At 43.5% G+C, this 8,505-nt stretch overlaps 1 non-coding gene across 1 annotated transcript; it reads right to left on the bottom strand.

Annotated features, from left to right (window-relative positions):
* Positions 1-5,854: 5,854 nt before the first annotated feature.
* LOC128571297 (small nucleolar RNA U3) lies at positions 5,855-6,063 on the bottom strand. Its single transcript, XR_008375734.1, has one exon. It is a non-coding gene; the product is annotated as a small nucleolar RNA U3 (small nucleolar RNA).
* Between the last annotated feature and the right edge of the window lie 2,442 nt (positions 6,064-8,505).

Here is an 8,505-nt window from a genome sequence, read left to right as displayed (position 1 = left end):
TCCAACATTTTAGTGGTAGGTTTTTGTTTGATTTCAAAGTGAGATGGTTAGGTCATTATTTGTTAAATTATAGCTTTTAATTAGCAGATCTATTGAAACGAAAAGCCCAAGAGACACACACACACACACACACACATACGCCTCTAAGTTTTTGTTTGGAATTATAATTATCACTGTTTGGGAAAGATTGGTTGGGGGTGTTAAAGTCTTTCTTTTAAGAAAATTGTCAAATTATATGCTGGTGGGGGTGGGGTGACGGGCGGTGCCAGTGAGCTAGATAGAACCTCACTGGTGATGCTGTCTGTATGATTACCCAGACTCTGGGTCCTTGTATTTGCAGAAAATAAAGGAACAGATGGTTCATAATAGTTCGTATACTTGCTCCTCAGGGTGTGCCCAATGCAGGAACTGAGGCTCCAAGTAGGGAGTGACCTGACAGCAGATGGGTACCCAAGATCCTGGCTACTGGTGGAGTTTTGTTTTCCATGCATCCGTTCCAGTTTCCCCTGGAAATTTGGGAATATGGGGGCTGAGAAGTGTGCCAGAATCAGCCTTGGTAGATTTTGCCTTTTGAGAATTTGATTTCTGCCTTTGGGAGGTGCAAGGAAGGGCTGGTATTCTCTCCTTTGGGTCTGAGCGTCCTTCCTCCTACCTGCCCTACCTGGCTTCACCAATGCTCCGCTAGGTGCAGAACGGCCTCGAGGACAGCAGGGGGCGCACCATCCCCTGATCTAGATGCTCTTGTCGCCCGTCCTTAGGAAACCACATCCCTGCCACCTGCGCGAGCTGAGCCAGTGGGCTTTTTTCCCTTTCATTCCGTGTTGGCTTTCCTACTCGGGCAACAGCAAAAAGTAGATTATATCCTCTGGCTGTCAGCGGCTGTCATGGAGAGTGCCCCAGTTTTCTTCATCTTTACACACCCTAGGAGAGCATCATGGCTCACTGCACTGGGGGCTGAGAAACTAGAGGCCCCTGGAATCTGAGCAGCTTCGCTCCAGACTGGAGCTCTGAATTCCCTACTTCCCTTTCTTCTGTGCTCTGCAGACTCCACTGGGTGGGCAGGCCCTCCAAAGCACCGGCTGAGCCCACATCCACTGTCCCCCACTTCCACCTCCTCTGGCACGTCCATATCTTGTGCCATTGGACCACAAACTGTATTGGTGCAGGGATCAGGGTTGCCCACTTCTCTCAGCTGTCACCAGCACCCAGTACAGTGCCTGACACAGATACACAATATTCAATGAATGAGTAAACACATTCTGGCAAACTGCTATTTTAGTTGTTAGTTCATTCTTTCATGTACCGGGCATGTCCTTTGTGCCAGAGACGGGGGAATCAGAGGCAAAAAATATCATATAATCCCTGTCCTGAAAGAGATTACGATCTGGAGAAGACCTTGGGCATGAATCTTGGCAACTAGAATTTCTAGCTTCCCCTTGCTAGTGGCTAACATTACCTAGCCAGCAGAACCACACCAGTCACATGGTAGGGTTGCATACTGGCGGGACTCACAATATCCTTCTGAAATTCAACCACTTGTCTCGGCAGTGGTCTTGATTCACATCCTCTTCCCCAGAGTTTGGGGAGGAGGATGGTAAGTTCCAATTCTGATGTCCTCAGTCTTCTATTACTTTGAAGCCCTAAATTATATTCTCCATCCAGGCCTCCCTATGAAACCAGAACATCTTGCAAAGGTCACTTTTGACCTGTGGCTTCTTGGTTGTGCATCAGGGTTTAAGGGAGTTTTTCCAGAAAGGGGGATGAGAAAACAGCCTATTCATAAACTGTTTTTTGTTTTAAAGGAAGTTGGGGCTTTTGCTGTAATTTGGGGCTTTGTTTGCTTATTTTGATTTTGCAAACTCTGGGTATAAACTGATGGTCTGCCCTCTATCTTGCTTTCAGCTTTATGTTAATAATCACATTTACTCCATTTATAGGCGCAATCAAAAGAGATGCAACCCTCTCCCTGTGGGGGAGAACAGCACAGATAAGAAGCTCAGAAACAGGAATTGCTTTTTGATGAGCAAATGTCAAATTTTATAGATGAGCTTTGGGGGTGGGAAAGAGGGTTATCCTTATGGCCTGAAGCAACTTAGACTCATTTTTAGAGCTCTGATGGCAGATTAAATGTTTGGGAAGTGGTTCAATGTGCAGGTTTTGGTCTCTAAAAAAGGCTAGAGCACAAAATGAGTAAAAGAAAAGGCTTTAAAGCTTTTCTACTCTGATAACAACAAAAAACCCAAAAATTTAATCTTCATCATTGCATAGTATAGAAAATTTACTATAACTAAATGTTTCATGTTATTTTTTAACCACACAATTGCTCCAGCTACAGCTGTGTGCACTGGTGTGAATCAAATATTGTCTGTCATTTAGATTACACTTCTTCCCTCCATAGCCCCCAGCAAGGATCCCAATGAACACAATTAAAACCACTACACTAGATGGTTTCACAGGGGAATTCTACAAAACCTTTGATGAAGAGATAATACCAGGGCTGTTGAAGTTTTCACAGGCTATAGGAAAAGAAGGAAAACTTCTATACCCATTAAAGCCTTCACTAAAATATAAATATAGGTCTCACTAATTAATGTGAATGTAAAAAGTACAAATGCAGTATCAGTAGATAGATATAGCATATTCAAATTAATATATCATGACCATGTGGGGATTTTCCAGGAATTCGAGGATGGTTCATCATGTGGAACTCTATTATCATATCCTGGTAGTGGACTTCTAGTAGTACTGGACTAGGTAACTTAGAACAATCCTTTTTATAAAGAGAAATTTAAAAGTTGGACAAAGTATAACAAAAAAATTTTTGCAGGGGGGACATAGTCTCATTATGTCACCCTCAGTAGAGTGCCATGGTGTCACAGCTCACAGCAACCTCACACTCTTGGGCTTAAGCAATTCTCTTGCCTCAGCCTCCCAAGTAGCTGGGACTATAGGCGCCTGCCACAACACCGGGCTAGTTTTTGATTGTAGTTGTCATTGTTGTTTGGCAGGGCCAGGCTGGGTTCAAACCCACTAGCTCCAGGGTATGTGGCTGGTGCCCTAGCCGCTGAGCCAGGCGCCGAGCCAACAAAAATATTTTTTAAAGTGTTAGAAAGTTAAGACTGGGATAAATTACTAAATGAGATCTGGACAAGGTTGGAAACTCAGAGCATTGAGCAAAGCACTTGGGATCATTTTTCCAGAAATATTTGACGAAAGTCTAAGGTGTCCAACAGGGATGGGAGACAAAGTTAGTTAGACTCCAACAAAGGTAGGGATTCTGGTAAACGATTTCATTCCAAAGCTTTAGGCTGAGACTCTTCAGGGGTAAGAGTATAGGTAACCCTGAAGTATACTAACCTTCCCTCTTACTGCGTCTGGCTTCTGGTCTATGTGTGATCCAAACATTCTCAAGCTTTGAGCTTGGTGTTAGAGGTCCAGGACATTTGGTAGAGGCAAAAGAAAATCCTCTCTGGAGAAAGATAATATCCTTGCCCCAAATTATAATAGTTTTTGAAATAACAGATAATTGTTTTAGAAATAACATCCAGCATAAAATCAAAGGTAACCAGACACAAGAAGTACAAAACAATATTTTTTTAAAAATATTTTTAATGGTCATCTCAAGATATGATTGCAAGAGGGACTTTACCTAACAATTGCTCAACTATTTTTGTGTGTGTGTGTGTGTGGTTTTTGGCCGGGGCTAGGTTTGAACCCGCCACCTCCGGCATATGGGACCGGCGCCCTACTCCTTGAGCCACAGGCACCACCCAGTACAAAACAATATTAATAACAATGAGTAGAAACAACAGTTAACAGGGACTCCAGTTAATGGGAGGAGCGAACAGTTACACTAAAACAGTGTTTTTAGATCCTTTTTTATCTCACAGCACCCTTGAACCTATAGTTAAACTTCCATTGCACACTTAAATTATGTTGTTCAAAAAAAGAGTAAAAAAAAAGAAAAGAATATACTCGCAGTGTTTTAACTTCTTTAGAAAAGAATGTAATTTGGGGCGGTGCCTGTGGCTCAGTGAGCAGGGCGCCGGCCCCATATACCGAGGGTGACGGGTTCAAACCCGGCCCCGGCCAAACTGCAACAAAAAAATAGCCGGGCATTGTGACGGGTGCCTGTAGTCCCAGCTACTCGGGAGGCTGAGGCAGGAGAATCATCTGAGCCCAGGAGTTGGAGGTTGCTGTGAGCTGTGTGATGCCACGGCACTCTACCGAGGGCAATAAAGGGAAGGAAGGAGGGAAGGAGGGAAGGAGGGAAGGAAGGAAGGAAGGAAGGAATTTAATTAATGATCTTTAAAATTTTTCTCAGCTCGGTGCCCATAGCACAGTGGTTACAGTGCTGGCCACATGCAGCCAGGTTAGCACGTTTGAACTCTGCCTGGGCCAGCTAAACAATAATGACAACTGCAACAACAACAAAAAATAGCCGGGCGTTGTGGCGGGTGCCTGTAGTCCCAGCTGCTTGGGAGGGTGAGGCAAGAGAATCGCTTAAGCCCAAGAATTTGAGGTTTCTATAAGCTGTGATGCCACAGCACTCTACTGAGGGCGACATAGTGAGACTCTGTCTCAAAAAAAAAGAAAATCACTGCTCTAAAACAACTATGTCTACTATGTTCCAGGCAATAGAAGTCAAGCTTGAAAATATCACTAGGAAACTGGAAACTGTAAATGTAGCATAGCAAACAGAAATACTAAAATTTGGGCTGTGCCTGTGGCTCAGTGAGTAGGGCGCCAGCCCCATATGCCAAGGGTGGCGGGTTCAAACCCAGCCCCGGCCAAACTGCAACAAAAAAATAGCCAGGCGTTATGGCGGGCGCCTGTAGTCCCAGCTGCTCGGGAGGCTGAGGCAAGAGAATCGCGTAAACCCAGGAGTTAAGAGGTTGCTGTGAGCTGTGTGACGCCACGGCACTCTACCCGACGGCGGTACAGTGAGACTCTGTCTCTACAAAAAAAAAAAAAAAGAAATACTAAAATTTAAAAAAGTATGATAACCAAAATTTTAAAATTAATGGACAGATTTTTTTTTTTGAGACAGAATCTCACTCTGTCACCCAGGATAGAGTCCTGTGGCATTATAGCTCATAGCAACCTTAAATTTCTAGGCTTGAGTGAACTTTTTGCCCCAGCCTCCCAAGTAGCTGCAACTACAGGCACCCAGCACAACACCCAGCTAGTTTTCTATTTTTAGTAGAGATAAGGTCTCACTCCTGCTCAAGCTGGTCTCACATTCCTGAAGACAATGTCCAGACTGAAGCACAGAGAGACAAAAGGATGTAAAATGCAGAAGAGAGGCTAAGTGACGTAAGATACACTGTGAGTAAAGTTTAGATTCAATTGGAAGGTTTAAATATGGTCCCAGAAGAGGAAATAGAACAGGGAAAAACCAATACTTTGAAAAGATAAATTCTTGTGAATCAACAAAAGATATCAACCCATAGAATCAAGAAGCCAGATAAATTTCAAACACAATTTTACAAAAGGAAATTCATGCCTAGACACATTATATAATACTGCATTATATGAACATAAGATCAGGAGAACTTCTTTTTTTTTTTTTTTTTTTTTTTTTGTAGAGACAGAGTCTCACTACTTTATGGCCCTCAGTAGAGTGCCTTGGCATCAAACAGCTCACAGCAACCTCCAACTCCTGGGCTTAAGTGATCCTCCTGCCTCAGCCTCCGGAGTAGCTGGGATTACAGGCGCCCGCCACAACGCCCGGCTATTTTTTGGTTGCAGTTTGGTCGGGGCGGGTTTGAACCCGTCACCCTCGGTATATGGGGCCGGCGCCTTACCGACTGAGCCACAGGCGCCGCCCAGAACTTCTTTTTTTTAAACAGGAACCTCTCAGATTGCATACTCTTCCCTCTTTCTCACCCAAAAGAAGAGAAGAATGATTATAAATGGCAATGACCGGTGTAGTGAAGCGATACCAAGAGCTGGCTTCACACTCAGGAGAGGATACTATACATTTTCCTTGGGGTGCTCTTCAGGCTTAGAGAACCTTCTGTAGCAAGAAACTACAAACATGAGCACTGAAAGTATTGTTTTAGGAAACATGTTAAAGCACCTAGAGGAAAAGAAATATTTACCCTCAAAGACACTGATGACCAGACTTTTCTTTTTTTTTTTTTGGTTTGAACCCGCCACCTCTGGCATATGGGACCGACACCCTACTCCTTGAGCCACAGGCGCCGCCCGACCAGATGACTTTTCCACAGTAACAATAGAAATCAGAAAATAGTGGAATAATATTTTCAATGAGCTAACAGAAAAGAGCTGCCAACTTAGATTTCTATAGCCAGTAAAAGATCATGTGAAAATGAAGGGGAAAAAAGAAGAAATTTTCAGAAAAACAAAAATGAGAGAATTTGGGGCCGCGCCTGTGGCTCAGTCAGTAAGGCGCCGGCCCCATATACCGAGGGTGGAGGGTTCAAACCCGGCCCCGGCTGAACTGCAACCAAAAAATGGCTGGGCGTTGTAGCGGGCGCCTGTAGTCCCAGCTACTTGGGAGGCTGAGGCAAGAGAATCGCTTAAGCCCAGGAGTTGGAGGTTGCTGTGAGCTGTGTGAGGCCATAGCACTCTACAGAGGGCCATAAAGTGAGACTCTGTCTCTACAAAAAAAAAAAAAAGAGAGAGAGAGAATTTGCTACTGAAGGTGCAAGAAATAATGTATAGCATGAAAATGATAAATTTGAGAATAAGTCTGAATAAACATTGACTATATGAAACAATAATCATTTCTTGAGGGGTTTTGGATATAGATATATGAATTAAAATGTGATATATAAAGTATTAATATCAAAGAGTACTGATTGATATTAAACTTTGATAAGCTAAGAAAATGTGGTATGTTTTATGGTAACAAATACAATAATAGAAAAAGAGTACATACTTTCTTTTCTTTTTCTTTCTTTTTTTTTGAGACAAAGCCTCAAGCTGTCGCCCTGGGTAGAGGGCTGTTGCATCACAGCTCACAGCAACCTCCAACTGCTGGATGTAAGTGATTCTCTTGCCTCAGCCTCCTAAGTAGCAGGGACTACAGGTGCCCACCACAACGCCCAGCTGTTTTTTGGTTGCAGTTGTCATTGTTGTTTGGCCAGCTGGGGCTGGATTCAAACTCGCCAGCTCAGGTGTATGTGGCTGGCACTTTAGACACTTGAGCCATAGGCGCTGAGTCTCTTTCTTTCTTTTCTTTCTTTTTTTTTTTTTTGAGACAGAGTTTTATTCTGTCGCCCTGGGTAGAGGGCCATGGCATCATCATAGCTCCCACCAACTTCGATCTCTTGGGCTCAAGCAATCCTCTTGCCTCAGCCTCCCAAGTAGCTGGGACTATAGGTGCCTACCATGAAACCTGGCTAATTTTTCTATTTTTAGTAGAGACAGAGTTACACTCTTGCTCAGGCTGGTCTGGAACTCCTGAGCTCAAACAATCTATCCACCTCTGCCTCCCAGAGTGCTAGAATAACAGGAATGAGCCACCATGCCCAGCCCCTCTAGCTTTATATTTTGAGACAGTCTTACTCTGTTGCCTTAAGTAGAGTGCAGTGGCATCATCATAGCTCGCTGCAACCTCAGTGGGCTCAAGTGATCCTCCTGACTCAACCTCCTGAGTAGCTGAGACTATAGGTACCCACCACCCCGCCCTCCTCCTTTTTCTATTTTTAGTAGAGACAGAGTCTCACTCTTGCTCAGGCTGGTCTTGAGGTCCTGAGCTCAATCAGTCCTCCCAGAGTGCTAGGATTAGAGGCATGAGCCATCATACATTTAGAAAGCCGTCTACTTTCTAAATTAATAGAGAGGCAAAAGCCTGTGGCTCAAAGGAGTAGGGTGCTGGTCCCATATGCCAGAGGTGGTAGGTTCAAGCCCAGCCCCAGCCAAAAACTGAAAAAAAAACAACAACATATCCCATCAATCCAAAACAAGGTAAGAGAAAAAAGAAACAAAGAATAAGTGAAATAGGGGTGGCACCTGTGGCTCAGTGAGTAGGGCGCCGGCCCCATATACCGAGGGTGGCAGGTTCAAACCCAGCCCTGGCTGAACTGCAACCAAAAAATAGCCGGGCATTGTGGCGGGTGCCTATAGTCCCAGCTGCTTGGGAGGCTGAGGCAGGAGAATCGCGAAAGCCCAAGAGCTGGAGGTTGCTGTGAGTCCTGTGACCTCATGGTAAAGTGAGAGTCTGTCTCTACAAAAAAAAAAAAAAAGAATAAGTGAAATAAATAGCAAACATATAGTAAGATAGCATATTTAAGCCCACAAATTTATGTATATTTAAGTAATTACATTACATGTAAATGAACCAAATGTTTCAGGCTAAAAAAGACTAAAATTTTCAAACTGGATTTAAACCCAAATTCAATTGTATGTCATTTACAAAAGATATATCTATATCTAAGGACTTAGAAAGACTGAAAATGAAAAGATGGAAAAAGATACACTTAAATAGTCTAGAGAAAAATGTGGGTATAGATAACTTACCAGACAAAATATGAT

This window comes from Nycticebus coucang, chromosome 18 (genome assembly GCF_027406575.1).
Source record: "Nycticebus coucang isolate mNycCou1 chromosome 18, mNycCou1.pri, whole genome shotgun sequence".
NCBI lineage: Eukaryota > Metazoa > Chordata > Mammalia > Primates > Lorisidae > Nycticebus > Nycticebus coucang.
This window is presented reverse-complemented; position numbering and strand designations above follow the sequence as displayed.